The sequence below is a fragment of the Sinocyclocheilus anshuiensis genome, unplaced genomic scaffold, assembly GCF_001515605.1.
Source record: "Sinocyclocheilus anshuiensis isolate Anshui unplaced genomic scaffold, SAMN03320099.WGS_v1.1 scaffold1036, whole genome shotgun sequence".
Classification (NCBI taxonomy): Eukaryota; Metazoa; Chordata; class Actinopteri; order Cypriniformes; family Cyprinidae; genus Sinocyclocheilus; species Sinocyclocheilus anshuiensis.
The window spans coordinates 1,612,290-1,624,045 of record NW_015550226.1 but is presented as its reverse complement, the minus strand read 5'-3'; the positions used below and the strand labels follow the sequence as shown (position 1 = coordinate 1,624,045).

The 11,756-nt window shown below is 37.9% G+C and overlaps 1 protein-coding gene and 1 long non-coding RNA gene across 2 annotated transcripts in view; both read right to left on the bottom strand.

Annotated features, from left to right (window-relative positions):
- LOC107661010 (uncharacterized) overlaps positions 1-10,953 on the bottom strand; it is a 22,601-nt gene extending 11,648 nt beyond the window's left edge. Inside the window, exon 1 of the long non-coding RNA XR_001631067.1 lies at positions 10,887-10,953. This is a non-coding gene — a long non-coding RNA (uncharacterized LOC107661010). The remainder of the gene's footprint in view (positions 1-10,886) is intronic.
- Positions 1-11,756, bottom strand: part of grik2 (glutamate receptor, ionotropic, kainate 2) — a 112,727-nt gene that overhangs the window by 93,651 nt on the left and 7,320 nt on the right. The gene's annotated exons all lie outside the window — the stretch shown is intronic.

Genomic DNA, 11,756 nt, shown 5'->3' with positions numbered 1-11,756 from the left:
CCATGGATCTGCCCATAGCAGAGGCGGCCTGCTTAGTAGCACGGAGAGCGAGATCCGTGGTGCGGCGCAACTCAGCTACCTCATCAGGAGAAAGGCCCTCGCCTTTATCCAGGTCTTTCAGCAGGTCAGCCTGGTATGCCTGGAGCACCGCCATCGTGTGCAACGAAGCGACAGCCTGACCTGCTGCTGCGTATACCCTGGCATTCAAGCGAGATGTAATCTGAAGGGGCTTGGATGGCAAGGAGGGAATTTTGAGAGAAGATGTCTCACCCATAGAGAAAAAGCTGGCTAGCGTCTCTACTACCGGGGGCATCCTCTCATAGCCGTTTTCGCGCATCGCCTCGATGTTGGCATAACTGGTATGCTGGAACCGATGGATGCGTGAGGAAAACGGTCTCTTCCTTTCCTTCTCGATCTCAGTATGGAGATCAGGAAGGAAAGGAAGACTCACCTGAGCTGGAGGGCTATGGCCAGAAAGATAACGTTCATCGAGACGACCTCGCAACGTCACTTCCTTAGTCCGCTTCCACGGCAAGTCAAGCCTCGCCGTGGCGCGATCCATGACTTCCAAGAGCTCATCATACGCAGGGCAGGAGGATTGGGAAGGCTCAGCCTCAGCTTCTTCGCCCTCCTCAGACATTTCCTGCTCTTCCTGGGCTGAAACCAGCAGAGCACTGGCCCCTGGATCAGAAGATGTTAAAGAGATAACATCATCCTCCAGCGGCTCATTCTCGTCCACAGCCGACGAGCGCGAGAGAGAAAGCCCCTCTTTAAACTCATCGGCCAGATCCACCTGCGATCCCCACAAGCCTGTTCTCCTCCGTGCCTCAGCAGCGGCGGGTCCTGAACCGCGGGAAGCAGATGGCTGCCCCTCTTTACTTGAAAAAAAGAGACAAACGAGAATGGAGCTTTTTCATTGAAAAACGCTCGCAGTGCACGCAGATTGCCCCCTCGAGGACATTGCGTGTTTGCTCTTCGCCCAAACAAACAACGCATAGATCGTGTGTGTCATCGGGTGTCAAATAGCGATGACACGGTAGCACACATCGTCTAAACGCTTTGCTAGTGCTCGCCATAATGAATGAATAGAGATCGCTCTTACCACAGAAATGCACGCTTCAAACAAAACAGTCAGTAAAGCCGAAGAAGAGGATGATGTGTTCTCCCGGCGCCTATTTATACTATAGTCGCACCGGTAGTGACGTCATGGCTGTCGCCGGCCAACGTGTTGTTGGTGTTTTTTTAATGTATGCTTCAGACACGGGTCACGATGAGGCGTTCCCCATAGCGATCCCTAGAGGACGCAGTTCCAAGTTCCCATGAAAGGGAACTTAAAAGTGTGTCTCGTGTACATTATGACATAAAACATCAGAGACATTACTGTAATTACACATTCAAACATATGCAGTAGACACTGTGCTTTGTGTAAGATGTTACAGTCACATCACGGTCTGAAAAAGGACACATTTGCTTGAAATCTAATCTGACATTTTGGACTGAAACACATTTAAAAAATCTTGCGGTCTTGTAAAAGCTGGACTTCACGTTGTATTTCAGCTGCAATATATATGAAAGTACTGTCTGTCTCAAAACAAAATGGAGAAGTATGTATTAAAATTAATAAAAATGAAACCATTTTAACATTATTCAAAATAAACACTCAGTGACCGACACAATTGTTATCATGGAATACACGTGTGTGTTCACATAAAGTTCACAGTTTGAGCATTCTTGCTTCCTAGAAGTTATTTTCTACATCTGAGGTGAATCATAAGTTGTTGCTTTCATTATAGTTTTTTTTTAAACCAAGCAACGTTTCTTTTGAACTGCGATTCATCCATTTTTAATATTGTATACGTTGTTGTTTTATTTATTAATTCCACTTTATTTTATTCCCAAATAAATGTATTGGATATTTAATGATTTTTAACATTTTGCTTGGACAATCTAATTGCTTAAACATTATTTTATTACAATCCAAACAACTATTTTGTAAAACGATTAAAATATACAAAAATACAATACAAGAAAAGAAAAAGATAACAACAACTCTAAATATGTAATCCAGCAGATCTATTTTTGAGATAGCAGAAGAGATCCCCTCCAGCTCTGAAGACTGAAGAAATTATTTCACAGAAGTTTAAACAAGTTTTTGTATTGCACTTCACTTTAAAATGAACTTCTCAGAAAAGGAGAATTTATGAGAGTGTTTGTATTCATTCATATTCGCAGTGCATTTGAGACTGAAATGCAATCCAATAATTATCTTTTGTTTTTGTAGCAATTCATGGCCTTCCAATGGAAGAAATGCAACCTGTGCATGCTGCCATTACTCCTGCAAGTGTCATAAATGGTTAATCTGTGGAACTGAATTCTACATGCAGTACAATGTCAGTCAACACACAACAGTGACCACTGGATGGTTGTATCATTACATCCCACAATTTACACAATGTTAGAGTGCTGTAGATGGCTGTCAGGCAGTTTCTAGGCCATTCTGGGTGTTTACTAAGACGGTTACTGATTGTTTTTTATTTTTATTTTTTTTTCTGATTTTCCATCATTGTCACTGAAGACAAAGAAACAACCCCATAAGTTTTTGTCTCATCTTCCTTTTACCACTGGTGGACAGCTTTGTAGCATGATGAGCTCTATGAGAAACAATCTCAGATGACAAGTCCTATAAGTCTCTTCAAGCACATAAAGTGGATCATGTCTGTATTTGTTTTGCTCATTTGTGATGAAATGTTTCATCTGATGGTGATAAAAGTGTACGTGGCACTCTTTGAAACATACTTTGAGAAAAAAAACTAAAACTACTTGAGCTGATATAAATATATAAAATCAGTAATGTGTTTATAGCTCATCCTATTATCACATTTCAACACTTCTCGATGTTTTGTGTTTTGAAAATCGTTCTGTGTACTACAGCAATGCTAGTAATGTGTCAGTTTACACATATTACGTTAAGTTATTTATCTTTTTAAGCGAAAAAAAAAAAAAAAAAAGAAGAAAATATAAAACCCAGTGGGCAAGAGTGACACCAGACTAGTGTTTGAGTGCATGCGTTTAATATTGAATCGATTCTGCTCCGCTCTGAGCAATGAGGGGTCAAAGAAAGGACAATAACAATACATACAATGACAATGTGTTTGGAACACAAACTTTAAAAAACATCACTTGATATCTGAATTCCCAAATTGGAAATTGTCATATCAAAGTCTATATTTGGTGTATTGAAGGTCATGAAGTAATAAGCCTAATAAGCCTACTGCTGTCCCTAATGTTATTCAAACAACAATAGAAAAAGAGAAAATCACTCACTGTTCTTGATTCAATAATCTTTGTAGCTTTAAAAAGAATATGCATATATTTAATCTATGCAGTGAAGAGCATGCAGTGCAATCAAAATAACTACATTATATATTGTTATAGTGAATATGTATGAGATGCGATTTTGGTCACATCACCCTACAGACATATGCCTATAATTCATGGCAGTTTTCTGTAAGAAATACAAGCTTGTTTTTTGTTTTATCCAACTAGTGAATCTTCCTGCCTTCTCTGCGAAGATATGACAGGTCAGAGCCATATCTAAGTGACCCTAAACCAATGCATGCATGCCCAAACTCTTCTGGGAGCCATAAATGAGTTTCTAAGACTTGGAAAGAATGGCCTCACCAATTAAACAGAGCTCCTTTGTGAGTCACATAAATGGACATGCTTTTAAATGGTCTAACATGGAGTCTTATAAATGGAGTCTTAAATAACAGAAGATACAGTAGTCAGACAAATACAGAGAGTCAATTAAAAAGCCATGGTTGCTAGGGTGTCCTGGATGGTTGCTAGGAAAGTGTTGGGTAGTTGCTAAGGTGGTTTGAGTAGTTTCTAGGGCACTGCAAGTTGAGTGTTCTGGGTGGTTGTTGTAGCATTTCCATGCACGACTGCTAAGTTTATAACACTGTGTCCTAATCAGACATTATGCGTTCAACAAGTAATTGGTCTGTCTACAACAGACACAACATATCTGCAAGATGTGAGAAAATCAATCACAAATCACTGCCAATCAGAAGAGTGTGTGGGCGGGCTCTCCCTCTCTGCAAGCACTATCTCTCTCACAGTGAAATGGATGAGTATATAATAACTAATAAAAATTAAACATCAGTTTGTTTACATTAGAATTTGAATATTCTGGCTTTCTTTAAGTTATTAAGAACTGAGGTAAATTAACTATTATCACTTACATTATAGCTGGTCAAGTCACACAAAATTATTTTTGAACTCAAATTAAACCTTCATTCAAAACACAATCAGTACCTGAGCTGTCAGTAACAACGTTCAAGAGAAGAAACCATTCTAACTATTGCATTTTGATGTTTCCATCACATAACCAGCTCCATATATATGGCTTTTTTTGGCATAGTAAACTTGCTCGTTAACTCACCCGGTAGAACATTGAACTTGCGATGCGGAGTGCTTGGGTACAAGTTCCGTAAACCACAAGACATGATAACCCTTACGAAAAAAGAAGTTTACTCAAATGTGCTATTAGTAGGCTATACTTCTTTTAAACTAAAAATAGGAAAGTACTGTATACTTTCAGTCTACTTTTAATGTACTTCTCAGAAATGTGCTTTAGGCACTTCTCCGAAATACACTTAAAATGACATTTACAGTAAGTATAATTGACTTCAAAGTCTAAATATATTTGAGCTATACTTGAGCTCTGAGAATCCATGTTTTCATTGTTATACAGTAGGGGGCGCTATTAAACATCTTCTGTAAAGAATTTTCAAAACACAAGCGAAGAAGAAACCGAAACAACAGATGCTTCCACATGTAATCTAACATGATCATCAGACGTAAAATAGCATCAAAACTGTGTAACGTTATGAAATAAAATGTCGACCCATGAAGAGGTAATAATGATTGTCAAGCTTTGGGGTGTTGATCGACTCCATCTACATTTTGATTATCATTCTGAATCCAATTCATAGTCTTTTTTCAGCTTTTTGTTCAAAATGTTGTTTATTTATTTTTTATTTATTTATTTATGAAACTTTCCCACATTCAAGTGTTTATAAAAAAGAATGCATGAAGCTAGAATACAATGTTTTTGTTTACAAGCAGATGCCCTGTTCTTTCTTTTTGATGTTTTGTATGTTCAGATATTCACATAACAAAATATATACAAATTAATACCTAAATAGGGACATAGTAGTATACTTAAAGTATGATGTAAAGTTAACTTAAAGAAAACCTACGAGTATACTTGCAGTACAAAACTACTAAACTAGTCGTTTACTGAGACTATACTTCAAACTGTAATAAAAATGCTACAAGTATTTAATTAGTAAACTATTGGTATACCTATACGTTCACTTTTAGTATAGTTGCAGTATAAACTAAAAACATAGATGCATAGAAACATAGATAGACTCAAAGTTCACTACTGTAATACTTAAAGTATACGTACAGGTATACTTTTATATACTAGAAAGTGGGCCAATTTAGTCCCAAGAAGTATTGAAATAGTATACTTTTATTTGTACACTGATATTTATATACTTGCTACATAAAGTATACTTAAAAATATACATTAACTTTACTTAAGTATACTTAATAAACTTAAAGTATACTTCTTTTTTGTAAGGGAAAACAGCTCAAAGACTTGTAGAAACAAGTAAAAGTGACATGGATCATTCAGCAAATGCGTTTTTGTCTCACATTTGCTTTTGTTAACACTATCGGTTAGGTTTAGTTTAGGGTACGTTATTTTCAAATGCGATAGAGCATTAACCTTTTAACACCACTCATATGATGTTTCATTTCTGAAATGCCTCAAAATGTGCAAAAAACAATTTAATAAAACGTAGCCATTTCCACATTATCTGTTCAGATAAAACTGAATGCGCTTTTAAGATCACTCACTGGACGTTTCATTTAGAATATGTTGCGAAATCTGCAAGAAGCAACGTACAGTAATATAATTTTGCAGAAATGTCGCCACAGGCACATTTTTCCAATGAGCCTGGATTCATATTAATAGTGATGCTTGCCTTATTTGAAATGCAAATGTGTTTTTCAAATTCAAATGCTCTTTCAAACTGCCAGATGGCAAAACAAAACTGTTTCAAGAGTTCTACTCAAAGGGTTCTGTTCTGGTATCTGTCTATAAAGATGATTGTCCCAGAGCGAGGTTCTAGATCAGTGCTAATACTGCGTTCCTCTCTGCTGGTCTGTTCATGAACTCAGGCCCAGAGGTGCCCTGTAGCGTCAGCTGCTGAGCTGGCACAGCTCATGACAATGACAGTTAAACATGCAGAGAACGAACGGAGTGAGTCGACCAGCAGTCAAAGCCACAGATCTAATGATGGCTTTAGGTGCTGACTGAGGCAAAGCCCAAACCAGTGCACTATCGACAGCACAACCCTTCTCTCAGTAACTGGGAAGCTTCATCACTCTACTTGTAACACCCTGATATTCTCAAACTCCTAGAAGCATTCAAATGGCCAGTGCTATTTTAGTAGTTTGACTGGAAAACACCCTAACAGAAAAGAAAGAAATGGGAAAAGGAAACAGACCCAATGCTCTCCACTTCAGGAAAGGACAAAGGGATGTTTTTTGTTGTGGTGCTTAGAGAGGAGATATAATTTGGGGAAATGAGAAGCAACACATAGTGTCTCCCAGGAGGAAGAGGATGCAACCACAATAATTCCTCAGGGAAAGAAGGGAGTATAGAGGGGAGGATCGGAATGGCACTGTTTCAGCTTCCCAAAATCAACATGGTGACTCCTGTCTGTGGTGTTACCTGCCTCCAGAGACACTTGTCTTACTGGATACCTGATGGTTACACTGCAGGGCCAGGAGTCATTAATCTAGCCCCGTGTGTCGGATCAGCCTCCATGTGACGGCACTTTTCTACTCCACAGCACAACACCCCAATCAAAAAAAAAACAAAAAAAAACCGTAATTGCAATGCGGCGGAACCAAACCGAGACACATTTTTCATGTAATTTTTTGTTGTTCTCGCTGTGTTCTGCAATTAAAAAATGAGCAGTTTCGATGCAATTGTGAGTGGGTTAAATGTAAAACCGCCAACACAAACATAAGCCCTGTTCCAAAAACTAGTGAGCTGCCTACTTAGACAGCATTGTAAGGCATCACAGGCAATGGTAATGGCGACACAAGCCACCGAAAATAGCAATACTAAGCAAAAGCAGAGCGTGTGAGCTGTGTGCGGGACAGACACTGATAACATCAGCAACAAATGCTTGCCAAAAAAAATTACAGGTAACACATTGCAGCAGCGGATTGGCTCTCACAATAACGCACACACAAACTAAATGCAAATTCCTATCCGACTGGAGATGCTTCGTCTTTATTAGATGCATCCCTTCTGTGTACATTTCATAAAGTGGTGGGCACTATTCCCTCTAAGTGATTTCTGATGTTGCACCCGAACAGAAAAAAATAAAATAAAATCTGCACAAAAGGAAGAGGCAAAACGAGCGGGGAAACCAGCTAATTGTGATTGCATTATAGTAAATTTGAAATGATTGCAATGTCTGGGTCAACCGCTATCTACATAGCTGTCAGTTTAAATGCACATAATATATTAAAAGCTTAATCAAGAAATAAAAGTGTTCATTCGTACTAAGGTGCTGTCGAATGCTTGATTCTGATTGGCTGATGAACATTCTAAGGTGTGCACAGTGACATGTATGAACTAGTTCCAGGCCTGACATCTGCTTTACTGCTCCAAATAACTGTGCCAAATTATTTCAGTTGTTTTAAAGGTCGTTACAGACTACAGCAGCAAAATAACCAAACCCAAAAAACAAATATGGCCAACAATAAGATGAAAAAGACAATTACCCTGTTTTCCCAACTAAATTACCTTTTATTGTCTATGCAAAGTGTGCTTTTTTTTCTCCTGCTCTCTCTCTCTTTGCACTCACACACATACAGAACAGACACACATGCACTGCACTCAGAATCTTTTTGTCAGTGCTGTCAGTGATTGACTTTTTCAGTAATATAGTTCACAACTAAAAAGCTAAATGGCATTGCCTCATATCTATGGCTCAAGCTCCATTACTAGCTCTAAAATGGTGTTTTGGAATTAGCAGCAGAGGCTTGGAATGAGATGCGTAAGAAATGAGTCTGAAACAAAAGAGTATTTTAAGGACAAACACCTGACAAATGTCTTGAAATAAAACATCTGAACAATGTCTGAACTGTTGTATAATCAGAATAATCCACTCCGTCATTTAAATTACTGAAAAATAATGCACAAACAAGGTGCATTACCACATCAGGCATGCATGATTTTTCAATATAGCAATGGCCCATCGTCCATTATTCTTTACTTCACTTCGGAAATAAAATTCACAATAGATCAAAGAAATGAAAATGGATTATTTCACCCAACATTCCAATGTAAATATAAATAGATATAATAATGTAAGTATGTTTTATGCTTATTAGAGTACCATGGCATTAGCTTAGCAACATGATAACATCAAACTCAATGGGAATCAATTGTAAGTCAAGTCTTCTTTGCTGCCTAATTAAAAAATCAATCACATATGAGGTTACATTTTGGTTAGACAGCTGCCTGTGTAAACAGCAGAAGGCAAAGCAGCTCAGTGATTTGAAACTGAGCAATAAACTGCTGCCATTTTAGAATACATCCATTTGCAAGAGTGGGAAAAATGTCTTGGGGGAAAAAAAGCCACTTGCTTTATGGAAAACCTTCACAGAGAGAAAGATTGGAGATTCCTGCATGGTTCAGGTGCACAAAAGCTGGCTCAGTATTTCGGGCTGAGCTGAAATGCTCATGTCAGATCCTCCTCATGTCAACCTAACCGCAGTGCAAATACCTCCAACAGCATGTGGTCTAGGTCTGAGCCAAATCTCAGTGCCTCGATCCAAACCAAAACCAACCAACCACACTTATCCGTGGAGGAGGCAGTCGGCCATGGCTTAAAGGGGCTTCATTTGGAGGAGGAGGCAGCTAGGGTGGGTTTTTCTCAAATACCAGAACTTTAGAGAGGCATTCTCATCTCACAGAAAAGTGAAGAAATTTCCCAGCCAAATGCAACATCACATTCTCATCACATGCACCCACACATTATGGAGTCGTTTCAATCATTTCTGGCTAGTGAGCTCAGTCATTTCTCTCTGGGGCTCTTGGATTATTCCAGAAAACCTAAATGTGTTAAAGTCCTGTGGGTATAGGGATTGCCATTAAACAGGGATTCTTTCTAGGCAATACTGTGATGACCTTGGAATGGAGGGGCTAATGGGATCAGAGAAAGCTGGCAGCTCCTCAAGGAGCCCATTTGTTAAGCAAAAAGGACTTGAGGAAAGTTTAATAGCTGTAATGAAAGATACTGAGGTTGATACTCATGCTTTATGGGCTATTTGTGGAACGGTAGGTTTTCAATAGAGACGCGCTGGTGGGGCTATCAGTATCACCTGTCCCCTTCGAGAACATTTAATCCCTGCTGAGAGCTGCCCATCAAGAAGATCTCTCGCAAGACAATAACAAGAGATCCATCAGATACAGACAAACAGAATTTACCCACGCCCGAGAATCTACTTAAATGGGGACATGTTTATATTTTGTGCCACCGCACACTTAAAAATAAATGCCCCACTGTATCAATCAACCTATCAATTTATTTTAGTGTTGTCAATCGATTAAAAATATAACTAATTAATAGCACATATTTTTTTCTGAAATGAATCACAATTAATCCCAGCTAACAATAAAGATTTTAAATATACTTTTATATTGCAATAATTTCACATTCAATCTACAAATTAATGTAGGAACAACATAAAGACTAAACATTTTTTTAAGATTTGTTTAATGGCATATTTTTTTATGACTGAAGGTGAGTATCACTGATAAAAATACTATTGATGTCTCTAGGAAATTTTTCTTTTTTTCAATATTTAACCATTGACTATAGCCATTCAACATTACAGTATAATTGAAAGCTATCCATTTTAACATTTATTACACTTAAAAAAATAACAACTTCTACTACTAAGTGAACTTAAAACAATTTTCAGTTACACTTTATTTTTAAGGTGTCCTTGTTACAGTGTAATAATACTGTATATTTAAGTACAGAGTAATATTAATTAACTACATGTACGTAATTACTATATGGTTAGGGTTAGGATTAGGGTTTGGCTTAGGGTTACTTGCATGTAATTATGCATACTTTATTGTTATTATAATAGTAAGTACATGTAACATGTGTAACAAGGACACCTTAATGAGGTCCAGAATACCAGAGACAACATTACTACAATAGGCTACATCAGCGGTTCCCAATTACAGCCCATGTTCCGAAGTTAAGTAATGGATTCAATGGATTTCCCCTGCTCAGAGAGTAGGGAGCAATGAACACGGTGTTATCATATAGATACACAGATGCACAGTTCATGCACATAGCTCTCTTCTAACGAGCTGGTTATCTGAATCGGGTGTGTTAACTAAGCAAGACATGCAAAATACATGTGCGAGGACTGGAATTGGGAACCGCTGGGCTGCCTACATCATGTGTCATTCACCGGTGAGAAAATCCATGACAGACACAGCAGATAAAGAGCAGTCCTCCTCCAAATTGCCAGTAATCAGCTGGATCAGCTGGGGGTAAAAAAAGAAAAAAGATTGTGAGAAGACACCTGTTTTATCTGGGATTAAGGCTATTCTACTCTATTATTTAAGGCTAGGAGTATTCTATAGTCTTTGCTTCCAATCTGGCTGGAATGCGCTGATGACGTATGTATGCAAATACATACTTTGACAGGCAGGCAAGACAGCCTACCTTCATCTTCGGACTGAACATTTTGATTGGACGAACATTCTATGGTCCTAAGCCTTCCACAGGTGATATAAATACATATAAATATTTCGACCACTTAACTTAGTCTTAGTGATTGCTATGGGGATGTGAAGAGACTTTCAACCAGCATAACAAAAAATGTTTCTGAAGACAATCACCTATTGCACCTTTAACTACGTTAAATATTTTTAACGCTGTTAAACTGGAAAAATTAATTGCCTGTGTTAACACCCTTATTTTGACAGCACTAATTTATTTATTTATTTAGACATCTCTTGCTCCATTATGAATATTTACAATTTTGACTTGATTGCTCACAATTCTAGTGATCTAAGACACCAAAATGTAGTGAACAGTAGTCGGTATCAATACCAGTAAAACATATCCTAAGTAAAAACTTTTGATGCTTTGATGCTAATGTGCAAACACCAAAATAGAGTCAGTACTCTGTACAGGTACTTTTAAAGACACTACTCACTTCCATACGTCACTTTCTCTGAAAATGAACTGTGATCTTGTGGGTAACTTTTTCCAAGAAGCTCTCCAAGGCTTCAGAGCATTTCATGTCTGATCTTGCCTCAGGAACATAAGTAACAATCACATCATGCTCGCACTCTGGTCTTAGGTAAAACGTTGTCAAACTATTGATACAATTGCCAAATCATTGCTAAAAACATAAAAAAAATGTAATTGCATGGAAACATTACCATGATTGCTCATTTTAAGACAGTAGTACGGTGGACGATAAGTGCAAAACAAATCACAATTCTGAAAACAAAATTACAAATTACAAATGCAAATGCAAGTCTAAAAAACTAAATAACAATTCAGAAAACACAACAACAATTCAGAAAACATTATAACAAGTCAGAAAACACAACGACAAAT